The sequence below is a fragment of the Sceloporus occidentalis genome, unplaced genomic scaffold (assembly GCF_023333645.1).
Source record: "Sceloporus occidentalis isolate IW3139 unplaced genomic scaffold, rSceOcc1.0.p SCAF_20, whole genome shotgun sequence".
Taxonomy (NCBI): Eukaryota; Metazoa; Chordata; class Lepidosauria; order Squamata; family Phrynosomatidae; genus Sceloporus; species Sceloporus occidentalis.
In genome coordinates, this window is record NW_028317000.1 from 10,133,089 (window position 1) to 10,148,638 (window position 15,550).

General features: G+C 48.4%; 1 pseudogene across 1 annotated transcript; it reads right to left on the reverse strand.

Annotated features, from left to right (window-relative positions):
• Positions 1–4,194: 4,194 nt before the first annotated feature.
• LOC149301941 (uncharacterized) lies at positions 4,195–12,878 on the reverse strand (annotated as a pseudogene). Its single transcript, XR_016272163.1, has 5 exons — positions 12,869–12,878; positions 7,329–7,846; positions 6,867–6,951; positions 6,109–6,180; positions 4,195–4,500 (listed from the first exon to the last, which is right to left on the reverse strand). The product of XR_016272163.1 is annotated as an uncharacterized LOC149301941 (transcript).
• Between the last annotated feature and the right edge of the window lie 2,672 nt (positions 12,879–15,550).

Here is a 15,550-nt window from a genome sequence, read left to right on the forward strand (position 1 = left end):
GAACCCTCCCCTCCCTCCTTCCAACTGTCATCTTCTGGCCTGGGAGGGAGCGAAAGGACAGGCCCAACGCCATCGGACCTGAAGAGGAAGAGTCTTCCCCTCCCTCCTTCCATCTGTCCTCTTCTGGCCTGGGAGGGAGCAAAAGGACAGGCCCAACGCCAAAGGGCCTGAAGAGGAAGAACCCTCCCCTCCCTCCTTCCAACTGTCATTTTCTGGCCTGGGAGGGAGTGAAAGGACAGACCCAACGCCATCGGGCCTGAAGAGGAAGAGTCTTCCCCTCCCTCCTTCCATCTGTCATCTTCTGACCTGGGAGGGAGCGAAAGGACAGGCCCAACGCCAAAGGGCCTGAAGAGGAAGAGCCCACCCCTCCCTCCTTCCAACTGTCATCTTCTGACCTGGGAGGGAGCAAAAGGACAGGCCCAACGCTATCGGACCTGAAGAGGAAGAGTCCTCCCCTCCCTCCTTCCATCTGTCCTCTTCTGGCCTGGGAGGGAGCAAAAGGACAGGCCCAACGCTATCGGACCTGAAGAGGAAGAGTCTTCCATTCCCTCCTTCCATCTGTCCTCTTCTGGCCTGGGAGGGAGCGAAAGGACAGGCCCAACGCCAAAGGGCCTGAAGAGGAAGAACCCTCCCCTCCCTCCTTCCAACTGTCATCTTCTGACCTGGGAGGGAGCGAAAGGACAGGCCCAACGCCAAAGGGCCTGAAGAGGAAGAACCCTCCCCTCCCTCCTTCCATCTGTCATCTTCTGACCTGGGAGGGAGCGAAAGGACAGGCCCAACGCCAAAGGGCCTGAAGAGGAAGAACCCTCCCCTCCCTCCTTCCAACTGTCATCTTCTGGCCTGGGAGGGAGCAAAAGGACAGGCCCAACGCTATCGGACCTGAAGAGGAAGAGTCTTCCCCTCCCTCCTTCCATCTGTCCTCTTCTGGCCTGGGAGGGAGCGAAAGGACAGGCCCAACGCCAAAGGGCCTGAAGAGGAAGAACCCTCCCCTCCCTCCTTCCAACTGTCATCTTCTGGCCTGGGAGGGAGTGAAAGGACAGGCCCAACGCCATCGGGCCTGAAGAGGAAGAGCCTTCCCCTCTCTCCTTCCATCTGTCCTCTTCTGGCTTGGGAGGGAGCGAAAGGACAGGCCCAACGCCAAAGGGCCTGAAGAGGAAGAGCCCACCCCTCCCTCCTTCCAACTGTCATCTTCTGGCCTGGGAGGGAGCAAAAGGACAGGCCCAACGCTATCGGACCTGAAGAGGAAGAGTCCTCCCCTCCCTCCTTCCATCTGTCCTCTTCTGGCCTGGGAGGGAGCAAAAGGACAGGCCCAACGCCATCGGACCTGAAGAGGAAGAGTCTTCCCCTCCCTCCTTCCATCTGTCCTCTTCTGGCCTGGGAGGGAGCGAAAGGACAGGCCCAACGCCAAAGGGCCTGAAGAGGAAGAGTCTTCCCCTCCCTCCTTCCAACTGTCATCTTCTGGCCTGGGAGGGAGCGAAAGGACAGGCCCAACGCCATCGGACCTGAAGAGGAAGAGTCTTCCCCTCCCTCCTTCCATCTGTCCTCTTCTGGCCTGGGAGGGAGCGAAAGGACAGGCCCAACGCCAAAGGGCCTGAAGAGGAAGAGTCTTCCCCTCCCTCCTTCCATCTGTCCTCTTCTGGCCTGGGAGGGAGCGAAAGGACAGGCCCAACGCCAAAGGGCCTGAAGAGGAAGAGTCTTCCCCTCCCTCCTTCCAACTGTCCTCTTCTGGCCTGGGAGGGAGCGAAAGGACAGGCCCAACGCCAAAGGGCCTGAAGAGGAAGAACCCTCCCCTCCCTCCTTCCATCTGTCATCTTCTGACCTGGGAGGAAAATCCCGAATTGGAACATCTGAAAAGTGCCCTGGCCAGATGGTCCAGTTGAAGCCGCAGATCCTAGATTCCTCAAAGCAAAAATGAAACTATTGACAACAATAACTGAAATATGCAATAAAACAATGTTAAATGTCAAAATGTGGTGTGTGTGTGTGTTTGGCTGTGTTTGTGTTGTCAATAAGCCTCCCAATCCAGTCCATATATTTGTGTACCAGTTTTGTGGTAGAGAATTATGGCAACCCTATGCTTCCCATTCTCTGCTTCCTCCAATTCAGGATACATGGGACATACAATAAACATGAGGCTATCATCACCATTGTTAGCATCATCTGGAAAAACAGCTAAGAAAAATAAAGAAGTTTTAATTTCACTCCTGATACTTTTTATTTAGATCTATCAGTACAAATAAGTAAATGTCCAGCTGTTTATCTCTCCCTTGCCTGGCCATAAGCGATAAAAATTTAAGGGAGCACTGCACAATTTTTGATCCAAAAACATTTGGAAACAGTTTATTTCAAACATGATGTGACTGCGCATAAAAGGGGAGCTAGAGAGACAGCATGGCATGGTGGTTTGAGCATTAGATTAGGACTTTGGAGACCAAGGTTTGAATCCTGGCTCAGCCACATAAACCCACTGGGAGACTTTGAACAAGTCACATGCTCTCAGCTTCAGAGGATGGCAATAGCAAACCCCCTCTGAAGAAACCTGCCAAGAAAACCCCATTATAGATTCACCTTAGGGTCACTATGCATTGGAAATTACTTGAAGGCACAGAAGAACAAGAACAACAGAGTGATGAGTCAAGAGTGCGATGTGGCAGCTAACAAGGCCAATGCAATTTTAGGCTGCATCAATAGAAGTATAGTATCTGGATCAAGGGAAGTAATAGTGGCAGTCTATTCTGCTTTGGTCAGGACCCACCTGGAATACTGTGTCCAGCTCTGGGCCCCACAATTCAAAAAGGATGTTGAGAAACTGGAGTGTGTCCAAATGAGGGCGACTAAAATGGTGAAGGGCCTGGAAACCATGCCTTATCAGGAGAGATTTAGGGAGCTGGGGATGTTTAGCCTGGAGAAGAGAAGGTTATGAGGTGATATGATAGCCCTGTTTAAATATCTGAAGGGAAGTCATATTGAGGAGGGAGCAAGCTTGTTTTGGGTGTCTGTTCAGGCCCATTATTATTATTGTTGTTGTTGTTGTTATTTCCTTATATCTCGCCTTTCTCCCAACGTAAAGACTCAAGGTGGTGAACAACATGTATAAAACAATACAATTAAAAACAGTACAACAACTGTCCCTCAGTTCTATTTTTATTAAGCCCTCCATTTCTAGCATTGTAGTGATTCAAACTGCATGGTGAAATGCAATGTATTTATTCCCCCTCAGAGGATTTTCATTACAATATTGTCTCAAAACACTCTCAGCATCCTTATAATCAAAAAAGCAAAATTCCATAGGAACCTTCATATTGCATCTTGTATTCTTATTGCCTCTTAAAATGTTACGATGTAACCTAAGCATTATTTTCCAAAAAGCTGCCAGACCATCTATACATCTTTTCTTGCTTTTGTTGGCTGTTCAGACCAATTCGTAAGCTATCAGAGGCTGTATACACACTGCAGAAATAATCCAGTTTGATACCGCTTTAACTGCCATGGCTCAATGCTATAAAAGGGGTGTAGCGGGCAAAGGAGGAGCTTGCCTCTTTGGCCTGGGAATGGGCATGTTTGTGCCCGGCTTCTCTGTTGCAAACCAACATGTCCAAAGGATGAAGAGCAAGGCTATGCTTGCATCCATCCCTGTCCCTTTGAATGACCCTAAGGATGGGCAGAGGGCAGGCGTCCGACTCCCCTCAGCCATTGCAAGCAGGCAAAAACGTAGAAAAGGGCTCCACATGGGCATTTGGGGGCAAAAATGTTTTATTTTTGCAATGAGAAGGTGACCCTCCAAGGCTTTTTCCCTGGCCTCCTGCATTCATCCATCCCTGCTATAGAGAAACCAGAACGAAACAGGGAAACCAGTGGTCAGTTTGGCCGGCGGAGAGGGATGCACCCTTGCTGAACGGCATTTGAACTCACAACTCGCCCTTCACAATCCCACAGCGGTTAAAAGACACACCACATCCAAACGTTCCTCTAAATCCACTTTCCTATGCTGTCTTTGGACAAAACATGACACACAGTTGGGGTCTCCCTTGGTCCCTAAAGGCTACCGGTTGCCTTCTCCATCATGGCAAGACATGGACGCTAGGTCCAAACCGGCATCAACACGCACAGAGTTTGCAAAGCCCTGGAGCGTCACGTCTCCATAGATCTCTCTCCATCTTCTGAATGCTGGTCATCATGGTTGGCACAGCCTTGGGCATTGCAGGGTCTCCTTGGTGGCATCTCCTCCTACTTCGCCTCCCGGACGAAGGGCTAGCAACCTCAAGAATGGGTCACCTCTGACTCTCACCCTTCTTCCGCCTTGCGCAGGGAGGCTTGCACCGTGTCGGTGAGGTGCCGCATGCCGACGAGGTAGCCATCCTCGTGGTTTCCGTGGCTCCAGGCCGTGTCGTGGTGGAGGTGAAGCCCGCCAGGGGTGGGTAGCGTCTTCCCGAAATCGATCATCCAGACGCTGGTGTGTCCCTTCCGGTCGTGGAGGAAAAGCAAGGAACTGCCGATCACCTGGGCGATCAAAACACGAAAGGTGTTTAGGATGGCTGGCGCCAAGAGTTGGGAAATGGCTGCAGAGTCTGGGAATGTTTCTTTTTTAAGCAACTGCAGCTCCCAGCATCCCCTAGGTAGCATGGCCATGATGCACATGATTGAGAATGGAAAGTGCAAACTGAGTACGCAGATGGGAAACTGGGAAAGGGGCACAAACGTTTTAACTTGGTGGGGAAATGCGCACCTTTCCAAATGTTATAGGACTGCAGCTCCCAGCAGCCCTGGCCAGCCTGAGGAAGGCTAGGACCTGCAGTCCAAGAACCACTCCTGTAATATAAAACCAAAGCCCTGAATTCAATTGTTAATCCTGTTTTGTGTAGAACAAGACCCTAGGGGACAATGAGGAATCATGTATGCTCTGCAGGCGTTATTGGGTTGCATCTCCCAGCATTCAAGGCTGTGGCTGATGGGATCTGGAGTCCAACAACAAGTTGATATTCAGCAGTGCGGTTTGTACTTCTGCAAAACATTGGGGTTTCCAGTGAGTTGGCTCTATTTATGTCTCCTGGGAGATGGTTCCTCATTTAAGAAAGCCAAGTCATTTCCAGATAAACCAGAAGCTCTAAAAGCTCCCTAAAATAGGGACAATGTAATTCGCAGGCCTTAAGGTATGGCTGGACTCCAGCTCCCGTCAGACCTAGCCAGGGGATGATGGGACTTGTAGCCCAATATCACCTGGAGTGGGTGGGTTTCCAGCCCCCCCTTGCTGTAAAATGTGCCTTCCCCAGTGAAGTCCTTGGCAAGCTTGCAAAATGGAAACCAGAAAGGAAGGGCGTCATTTCCTGGCAGGAATGGAAAAGTTCAGAGTCTCTTGCAGCAAAAATCAGCAGAAATTGGCAGGGAATAAAATAAATTAATATAGTATATAGCTTGGCGGCTGCAAAACTACAAATCTCAGGATGCCACAGATGGACCTACACCATTTAAAACAGTGCCAAACTGCATTATTTCTACAGCGCAGACGCATCCAGGGTCTCCAAAACGACTGATTTCTATTTTGAGTTTTTGTGGGTCTGAATTCCTTTCCTCAAAGGCATTGATAAAAGTTACTAGGCTGCATCCGCACTGCAGAAATAATCCAATTTGTTACTGCTTTAACTGCAGCGGCTCCATTCCATGAACTCCTAGGATTTGTAGTTTGTGGGAAAGCTACATGTCTTGCCAAACTACAGTCCCCAGAATCCCCCAGCATTGAGCCATGGCAATGAAATAGGGATCAAACTGGATCCAGTGGTTTGCATGTCGGACTATGATTCTGGAGACCAGGGTTTGAATCCCAGCTCGGCCATAGAAACGCACAGGGGCAAGACACACTTTCTCAGCCTCAGGGGAAGGCCATGGCAGGATCCCTCTGAACCAATCTTGCCTTAGAGTCGCCACAAGTCGGAAAGGACTCGAAGGTGCGCACCACCTCCGCCACCATATCATAGGTTGGGAGGGCTGTTCCATGGGATGACCTCAAATGTGGATCTGCTTGCCCCCAGCTTCCTCACCGGAGCTTCTCCTATGTCTGCCTGCCCTTTGGAAAAGAAGCAAGCGGAAGGGCGTTCCCAAGGCTCCTCTCACCTCGTGGGTCTTGAAGAAGGTGGACTCCTCCAGGGCTGTGCACATGCTCTCCAGGCGGGAAAGGTAGGTGCTCTGCAAAGGCAAAGGGAATCGGTGAGGCCTCACACCTCTCCAAAGAAGACCCCTTGCTATAATATAATATATTGTTGTCAACTGCCCTCGGGTCTATCTCGACTCACGGCAACCCTATGGATGAGAATCTCCAAGAACCCTGTCTTCCCCTGCTCTGCTTAATCCCTGCAGCCCCATAAAACCCATCGTGACCTCCTTAACAGAGTCCATCCTCCATCTGCCATGTGGCCTCCCTCTCTGCTTCAGGATTTGTCCCCGTTCACTGGGTTTGAAATTCCCTGGAAGGAAGGAAGGAAGGAAGGAAGGAAGGAAGGAAGGAAGGAAGGAAAATGCACCATGAGGAATCTAGATGCAGAACAGAAACAGGTCCCTTATCATTCTGCTCACTGTATCTCAAACTCCCTTCTTTTTATAAAAAGGTTCAACCTTGTCTGGAAACAGGGAGAGGAAGAAGGAAATAATAATAATAATAATAATTATTATTATTATTATTATTATTATTATTATTATTATTTCTACCCCGCTTTCCAATACATTCGAGGGGGCTTACACTCTGCGCATCCTCAGAGGCAAGACCCTTTAAAGCAGTCTTGAACTTGATTCCCAGAGGCCCAGCATTTTGCTCTGCCTAAGGGAAAAGCGAAACAGCCCCACGCCATTCTGCCCTTCATATTTCGTACTCGGACCTTCGTGGCCAGCCAACTGCACCCAAGAGCTGCGTCTCCTCAGGGACCAGTGCACCATGGTGAAGAAGGTCTTCCAGGATTTGGTCTAGGAGGAAAACCAAGAGAGGCGATGTTACAAAATGGTGGCATGAAGCAATGGAGTCAAGTGGGGGACTCTTTCGCAGTCCATAGATCCACAGGTATACAATGCACAAAGCTGAGAGAGAGCCTGTGACAATCTCTTTACCGCTGGCACAATTTGTTCAGAGGAGATTTGCCTTTGCCTTCCTCTGGGGCTGAGAGAGTGTGACTCACCCAGGGTCATCCAATAGGTTTCATCATTATAGTGCAATGATTCCACTGAACTATCTCAGGGCAGCCTCCTAGTAAATGTCAGGATTTCCTTTCCAAAGAAAGCACCCCATTTCCGGAAGGCATGGCTCCCGATTCCCTTCCTCGCCATCTTAATCCCCCAAATCTTACCTTCCTCAAGACCCGCTTTCTCTCCGAGGGGCTCTTTTCCGCATCGCTGAAGACCTCATCTGACTCTTGCAAGGACCCAGCCAGCGAGGAGCAAGTCGATGACCCAGAGACCAAATGGTCAGGAAGGCAACTGGGTCCCTGGGTGCTCCTGGTGGGCGCATGGACCCCCGACGGACGGTGGCATTCTAAGTTGGTACCCTCACAGATCGTAGCCAAGGCCTGGGGTTCTTGCAGGCCATTTTTCGGAGGGACGTCAAAGTGGAATGGCACTGCTTTAGCCGCACAGTGATGCTTCGCTTTTGGCCGGTTCCAGAGTGGCCCCCGAAGCCTCCCAGCTCTCCGGTTCTGAAGGCTGGACCAAAGGCCTGGAAGATGGAAATGCCCACTCCAAGGTGCTACAATCTTCCATGCAGACCACTCTGAGTGAAGAAATGGGTGGTGGAAGGCCTTCTTGGTGGCTGCTCCCCGGATGCGGGAGATATATATCCTTGGTTCAAGAGTTGTGTGCAAATGTGCACCTCAGTTGTTCTCCCAATGATCTTGGTGTCATTTCATCCCACAGCTTGCTGGAGAAGAGCATGCAAAGAGCTGGGAAAAGGTGCATTTGAAAACCACAATGTAAGACTCCCAAAGTCTGGAAGTCAGAGGGGAAGGGACCCCAGGAAATAGAAATCTTGATGTCGATTGAGAGATGGAGCCAAGATTGAAGAGGGAGGGCTTTGGTGGACACTGGCCTTTTAGTTTATGGTTTCCTGCATGCGGCTGACGTTGGCTCTTTTATTAGAAGCTTCTTGTACATTGCGAACATTGGCTTTTTAAGCAGTGGGTTGCTGCACTTTACTGTCCTTGGCTTTTTAACGGATGGCTTCCTGAAGCCCTTACTTCCCTATTAATTCAAGGTACTTTAATCTGAAATTCCCTGCCTCTATACAGTATATTTATCTACGCAAGTGACACTTTAGCACAAAACGAAACTATAGTTTATTTTTCGTTAAAGGCAAAGCTGTAGCCGGCAGGGAAAGGACCGCACCGCAGGGATGTCCTAACCATGAAGCAACGGAGGAAGTCTGAGGCACCAAGAAGACATCTGGATCCTTGGCCTCTGTTTTGCCAGGGCCGCATTTGCATTCAGGGCTCAAAATACAACACAAACACACTTGCAAAACTGAGTTTGCAGCAGCGCAGGCGTGTGCCCTAGGAGGGCACTTTTTTGGCACTCTCTGGACTCTCCCAAACAACCAGGACACTGAATGATGCCAGCTCCCAAGAAAAGAACTGATCGTGGAAGCTGGTCACACAGCCTCCTCTCCTTGGAGAACTCAAAAACACACCCAGAGCTGTTGAAAGGGACCTTTGCTTTGGGCAAAGTCTTCGTCTTCGTGTGGCCGACCCTGGCTGGCAGAGAAGACTTGTGGGTGCCCCTGCGGGCAATGCCACCCCTTTGAACCAGTCTCTTTTCCCCTTCCAGGGATGGTGGGGGATGCCATCCCATCATCCCCAGTTGCTCTTCTGGATGGGAAGCCTGGGTACCATTTTGTCCTTTGCCTTGGGCAGCAAATCTACATCCATCTATCTATCTATCTATCTATCTATCTATCTATCTATCTATCTATCTCCCTCCCTCCCTCCCTCCCATATCTATCTATCTATCTATCTATCTATCTATCTATCTATCTGACCTTTGGAAATTCATTGTAAGACTAGGGCTGCATCTACACTGCAGAATAAATGCAGTTTGAGCCCACTTTGAGTGCCATGACTCCATGCTATGCGATCCTGGGATCTGTAATGTTGTGAGAAATTTTTAACCTCCTCTGTCACAGAGTTCTGGTGCCAGGATTCTGTGGCACTAAACCAGGGCAGTTAAAGCGGTCTCAAACTGGATTGTTTCTGCAGCGTGGATGGGTCCTAAGAGAGTTGGGAGGGGAATGGAGGAGAACCCTTTTATTTCCTCTCTCTCAGTCTCTTGCAAGCAACAGACTCGCACTGCAGGAACAAATGCATCTTGACACTGCTGCAACTGCCATGGCTCCATGCTGTGGGATGCTGGGATTTCTAGTTTGGTGACGATGCTCAGACTCCTCTCTCAGAGAGCTCTACAAATCCCAGGGATCCATAGCAAAGGGGGGGGGGCAAACTGCATTAATTGTGCAGTGCAGATTAGAGCAGAATCTGCATTTTGGGAAGCAAAGATGGTCTTGAATCACCCTCCCCCCCACAAAGCCTCCCCTCCCGGGCTCTGCTCTAGCCACTAGACCCCACTGCTTTCCCCTTCCTTTTGGGGGTCCCTCCTGCCCCCCCAGTTCCATGCATCAGCCTTCATAGCCAAATGCTTACCTGCAAAGCACAGCTTGGGTTGTTAGGAGGATCCCTGTTCCAGAGAAGGATCTGGCTTGCTGTTGAGCCCCCAAAAGGCGGAGTAATATATATAGATTGGCACATACCAGGAAAAGCCTTGTCTCGTCCTGCCCTCTGCTGGACATTGGCGTGAATTGCACCCCCTTTTGCAAAGGCAGAGAGCAGAGCAGAAAAGGGACCCCTCTGGGCATGGGCAGAGTGCCACTGCCTCCCTTGCCAGGGTGACCAGATGTCCTCACCTCACCTCAAAAGAGGCCAAGGCACCACAGAAATGGAGAACCTGCAAGCTGGCATGCTGTGGGGGATGCTGGGAAAACTCCTTCAGCTCTGGACATAGGGGCTGGGGAGGCAAGGATCCGGTGCCTTCTGCACTGTGCCCGCTGCAGAGAGCCAGCTTAATGGCATAGTGGCTGCTGGAGTGCTGGGCTGCGACTCTGGAGAGGGTTCGGCCATCTAAACCCACTGGGCAAGAAGTCACACTCTCTCAGCTTCAGGGGAAGGCAGTGGGGAAACTCCTCTGAAATCCTGCCAAGGGAACCCCAGATGCATCTGTCAGTCTTCCTTTGAAGCTGAGAGAGTGTGACTTGGCTCTGAAGAAATTTGATCAGAGAAAACCCTGGGATAGGTTCACCGCCTTAGAGATGCCGTAAGTTGGAAACGGCTTGAAAGCACACGGCGACAACAGTCTTAGGAAAGAAGGATGCAGTCTTTTTCTAAATTAATTTTTAATAATAATTAATAATAATAATATTTAAATGATAATATCTAAATAGTTTTGGAAAAGAAGAAGGATGTAGGACAAGGATGATCCTTGGGTCTTTTCAAGCGCCTTCCTTTCTAAACTAACATGCCACTGTCTATCTCTCTTTGCAGAGTTTATTGGCACTTGCGGTTGGTGCATCACCGCTTCCGGCCCTGATGGGACTCCAGCTTCTGTTCCGACATCTGCTCCGACTTCTGGACATCTTTTCAGATGATCAACTGCATCACAGGTGGCTTCTCCTCCGTTCTTGGAGGGTCTGATGGCAACTCAACCAGAGGCCTTTGCAATGGCTCCTCTCTGGTGCATCGCCGCTTCTGGCCCTGATGGGAATCTGGCTTCTGTTCCGACATCTGCTCTTACGTCTGGGCATCTTTTCAGATGATCAACTGCATCACAGGTGGCTTCTCCTCCGTTCTTGGAGGGTCTGACGGCAACTCAACCGGAGGCCTTCGCAATGGCTCCTCTCTGGTGCATCGCTGCTTCTGGCCCTGAGGGGAATCCGGCTTCTGTTCTGACATCTGCTCCGAATTCTGGGCATCTTTTCAGATGATCAACTGCATCACAGGTGGCTTCTCCTCCGTTCTTGGAGGGTCTGATGGCAACTCAACCAGAGGCCTTTGCAATGGCTCCTCTCTGGTGCATCGCCGCTTCTGGCCCTGATGGGAATCTGGCTTCTGTTCCGACATCTGCTCTTACGTCTGGGCATCTTTTCAGATGATCAACTGCATCACAGGTGGGATCTCCTCCGTTCTTGAGGGGTCTGAAGGTAGGGTTGCCATAAGTCAGGACCTCCAAACCGGGACAAATGTAGGACAACCTTTTCAAATGTAGGGCACATTTTATAAAAATGGAGGACATGCGGAAAAAATTGATGCTTTTTAAAAATATTAATATAAATGCATGTTTCTTAGGCATGATCAAAATGGAGGACATTTGGGCATTATTCCTAGTCAGATGGCAGAAATGGACTTCCTTTTCTGCCCAAACCACCCCCCTCCATTCCAAAACACACACAACAGCACCATTTGGGCACTTCCCGTGGCTTTACTTAACATGGCGTCTTGCATAGTTCAGAGGCTTATTCCATAATCAAACCCCTTGAGTTTAACACTTAGCATGGTTTAACATGGCTATGCATATTGAACATGTCAAGGTGGTTTCACAAGAAGTGGATTTGCCGTTTCAGGTTTCTTGCACCAACTCTACTTCTCAGAAGTGTGTACTTAGTCAAGGGACTTTGATTTTTTTTCACTGCACATGAGTTTGTAAAAATCAGAGCAGCTAACATTGGCCATGCCTGAGAGGCTTGCTGATATCAATATCACCATCACCATCATCATCATCATCACCATCATTGTCACAACAAGGGAGACTTGTTAGCATTAAAAGCACAAAAAATACACCAAAACCACACTTTGGAAGGTGACACTCTCTCAACTTCAGAAGCTGACTCAAATCACATCATTACCACACTATCATTGTCGAAGCAAGGGACAATTGTTAGCATTAAAAGCATCAAAAATACACAGAAAAGGCACTTTAAAATGCACTTTAAAAATACAGTTTAAAAAATACAGCTTAAAAATGCACTTTAAAAATACAGTTTAAAAATACACCTTAAAAATGCACTTTAAAAATACACCTTAAAAATGCACTTTAAAAATACAGCTTTAAAATGCACTTTAAAATACAGTTTAAAAAATACAGCTTAAAATGCACTTTAAAAATACAGTTTAAAAATACACCTTAAAAATGCACTTTAAAAATACAGCTTTAAAATGCACTTTAAAATACAGTTTAAAAAATACAGCTTAAAATGCACTTTAAAATACAGTTTAAAAATACACCTTAAAAATGCACTTTAAAAATACAGCTTTAAAATGCACTTTAAAATACAGTTTAAAAAACACATACAGTACTTCCTCCTTCTCCTTCTCCTTCTCTTCCTCTTCATCCTCCTCCTCCTCCTCCTCCTCCCTGGCACCAAAAAAGGGCAAAGGAAATGGCCCTTTCCTTTCCCCTCTGGCTGCAGCCCAGCCCAACAGAGCAGGAACTCCTCCTCCTGAGTCTGGCTGGCCAATGGGGGCAGACTAGGGCTGGAACAGCCCCGCCCCCTGCCAGCCCTCACAGGCTGAGGCCTGGAGAACCCAGCCTCAGGAGGAGGAAGTCCTCCTCATTAGCCCTGCGCACAGCTCTGCAAGGGCCAGCAAAGGCAACCTCATCCACCCGGGACAAGGAGGAAACCGTGCAGGGACGCCCCCTAGTGGTCAAAACCCGGGATTGTCCCGCCCCCAGCCGGCTTATGGCAACCCTATCTGAAGGCAACTCAACCCGAGGCCTTCGCAATGGCTCCTCTCTGGTGCATCACCGCTTCTGGCCCTGATGGGAATCTGGCTTCTGTTCCGATATCTGCTCTTACGTCTGGGCATCTTTTCAGATGATCAACTGCATCACAGGTGGCTTCTCCTCCGTTCTTGGAGGGTCTGATGGCATCTCAACTGGAGGCCTTTGCAATGGCTCCTCTCTGGTGCATCGCCGCTTCTGGGTGGTAAAATCCTCAAGGCCTTCCATAATATATGTGACTTCTTCCATGTGCCCCAGGGCTTTCCTCACCTTGCCCTGGACCATCCTTGTGAAGTCCTCTAATTCTCCGGAGATCCGGACCAGCCTATGTGCATATTCCTCCCTGCTCATATCCCGGTAAAAGGGGGGAACCTGGGAGTGTTGTATGCCAAAGCCCTGTCCAAGAGGGAAAAGAAGAAGACAGAAAAAGACGTCATGCCATGCTCCCAGAAGATGGACATGGACTCTGGGCCCTGCGTCATCTGGACTGATCGCCATGAGGACAGGCAAGGGGCCTGTTATTTGGCCCTTGTGGACACAGCCTTGATCTTGGGGCCTAGAGATTGTGGGTGGCTTAAGGTGTGGGATTGTGCTTCCATGCGCACTGTATACACTGCTGCATTGTGCTGAAATAGGCTGGGATTCTCTCATTGCCGTAAACCAGACTTAATTGGCTTGAAATTAAATTAATTAATTAAATTAAATTAAATTAAATTAAATTTGAAAAATTGTCAGTTGGACACCACTTTAACCTCCACGGCTCTGGAATTGTAGTTTATTTTGGCACCAGTGGTCTCTGACCAAAAAGGATAAATGTCTCCCAAAACTGCCATAGCATTGAAGTATGGCAGTTGAAGCAGTGTCAAACTGCTTTAATTCTGCAGTGCAAACACAGCCAGAGGAAGAAAGAACAGCAAATAGGGCTCCTTACATCCTTCGCTATATAGCTAAACGTGTGTGAAGTTCCAGGATGAAGACTGGGGTCGAGATTTCCCAGGAGAGAAGAAACTGGAGCTTCCAGGGAGGACTGGAGCTCCCATGGATTTTGGTACCATGGGAAGTCCTGGAAACAAACTCCAGTGGATAGAATGATAGGGTGGGAGCTGGCATAGGGTTACTAAAAACTCAAAGTGTGTTGCATAAAATTAGAAATCAGTTCGTAGAAGAGTAAAAACTGACCTGCGCAATGTAAATTTCCTGATGGAGCCGGGTTTGCCTGGTCGCTCCCTCTGAGGCCAAGATGACAGTTGAAAGAGGGAGGAGCTTTTAGGGAGCTGGGGATGTTTAGCCTGGAGAAGAGAAGGTTAAGAGGTGATATGATAGCCCTGTTTAAATATCTGAAGGGAAGTCATATTGAAGAGGGAGCAAGCTTGTTTTATGCTGCTCCAGAGACTAGGATCCGGAACAATGGATGCAAGCTCCAGGGAAAGAGATTCCACCTCAACATTAGGAGGAACTTCCTGACAGTAAGGGCTGTTTGACAGTGGAACACATTGCTCCCTCAAAGAGTGGTGGAGTCTCCTCCTTTGGAGATCTTTAAACCGAGGTTGGATGGTCGCGGTTCTTTGATTGTCTAAGCCCTCATGGATGGGGTTGGACCTGATGGCCCTTGAGGTCTCTTCCTACTCATTGAAGCACATTGAAATAAAGAAATATAGGCCTAGGGCTGGGCTGTCTATATGGTGAGCATCTCTGCTTTTCAGGGTGAGTTATAAGGACATGGTGCAAAAATAAACCTAAGCTGTGAAATCAAGGGAAGTGACTCACATTCAGCCATTCCTTTGCACCACCTCCACAACACATGCAGCCCTTCCTGTCAATGTTCTTTATCATGATTGAAGGCTGGGAAATTATACATATATATGTATAGACACACCCATTCAGACCTGATTATGGTGAATGTTCTGTCGTAAATTAATGGTAAAGGGAGCTGCAGCGTATGTGGTGCTACTTTCCTGTCCAGGGCAGTCCTCTACAGTAGAAAACACGGCCCAGGAAGCTTTTGTTTTGACCACAAACTCACCATGTCTGTAGCTGAGAAGACAACCTCCAGCACACTATTTTGTTTGGGTCTTCGCATAAATTGTACATATAGTACTAACAGATACTTCCTTGCAACTTTCAATTAATATTCTTTTTATTAGACCTAAATATCCCATCCAGACATAATATGGAATAAAGTGCAGGCATACTGTATATAACATACTTGACTATAAGTTGACCTCATGTAAAAGTTGAGAGCAGGTTTTGGGTGCAAAAGTATGGATTTTGATATGACTTGTGGATAAATTGAGGAGCATGTAGCAAAGGATCGAAAGGATGAAGGAAAGGAAACAATGCCAAAGCACTTACAAAATTCCAGCAGACATAACTGTTTGTGCTCACCCTAAAATCTGGATGGATGAGAGAACTGAGGGGAGGTCAGTGCTTCCAAAACAGAGTCTATTCTTGCCTTTTACCTGGGGATGGTTCCTGACTTAATAAGAGTTAAAGAACAGTACTTGCCCATGGATAAGTTGACTCAGATATTTTGGGGTCAATTTTTTGACTACCGTCAGATTTTTCAACTTATACATGAACATATACAGTACCTCAATTTAAAAAGCATCTGACAAAGAGGCTTCTTTTTGCAAAGTCTTTTTATAAGAGCCCTGTCCAGTCCACTTTTTCTTCAATCATGCTACTGTTTGCCCAATACACATTTTCTGGGTTATGTTTTCCTTTGCTTCGTCCTTTAAATCCTTTGCTTGCCGCTAAG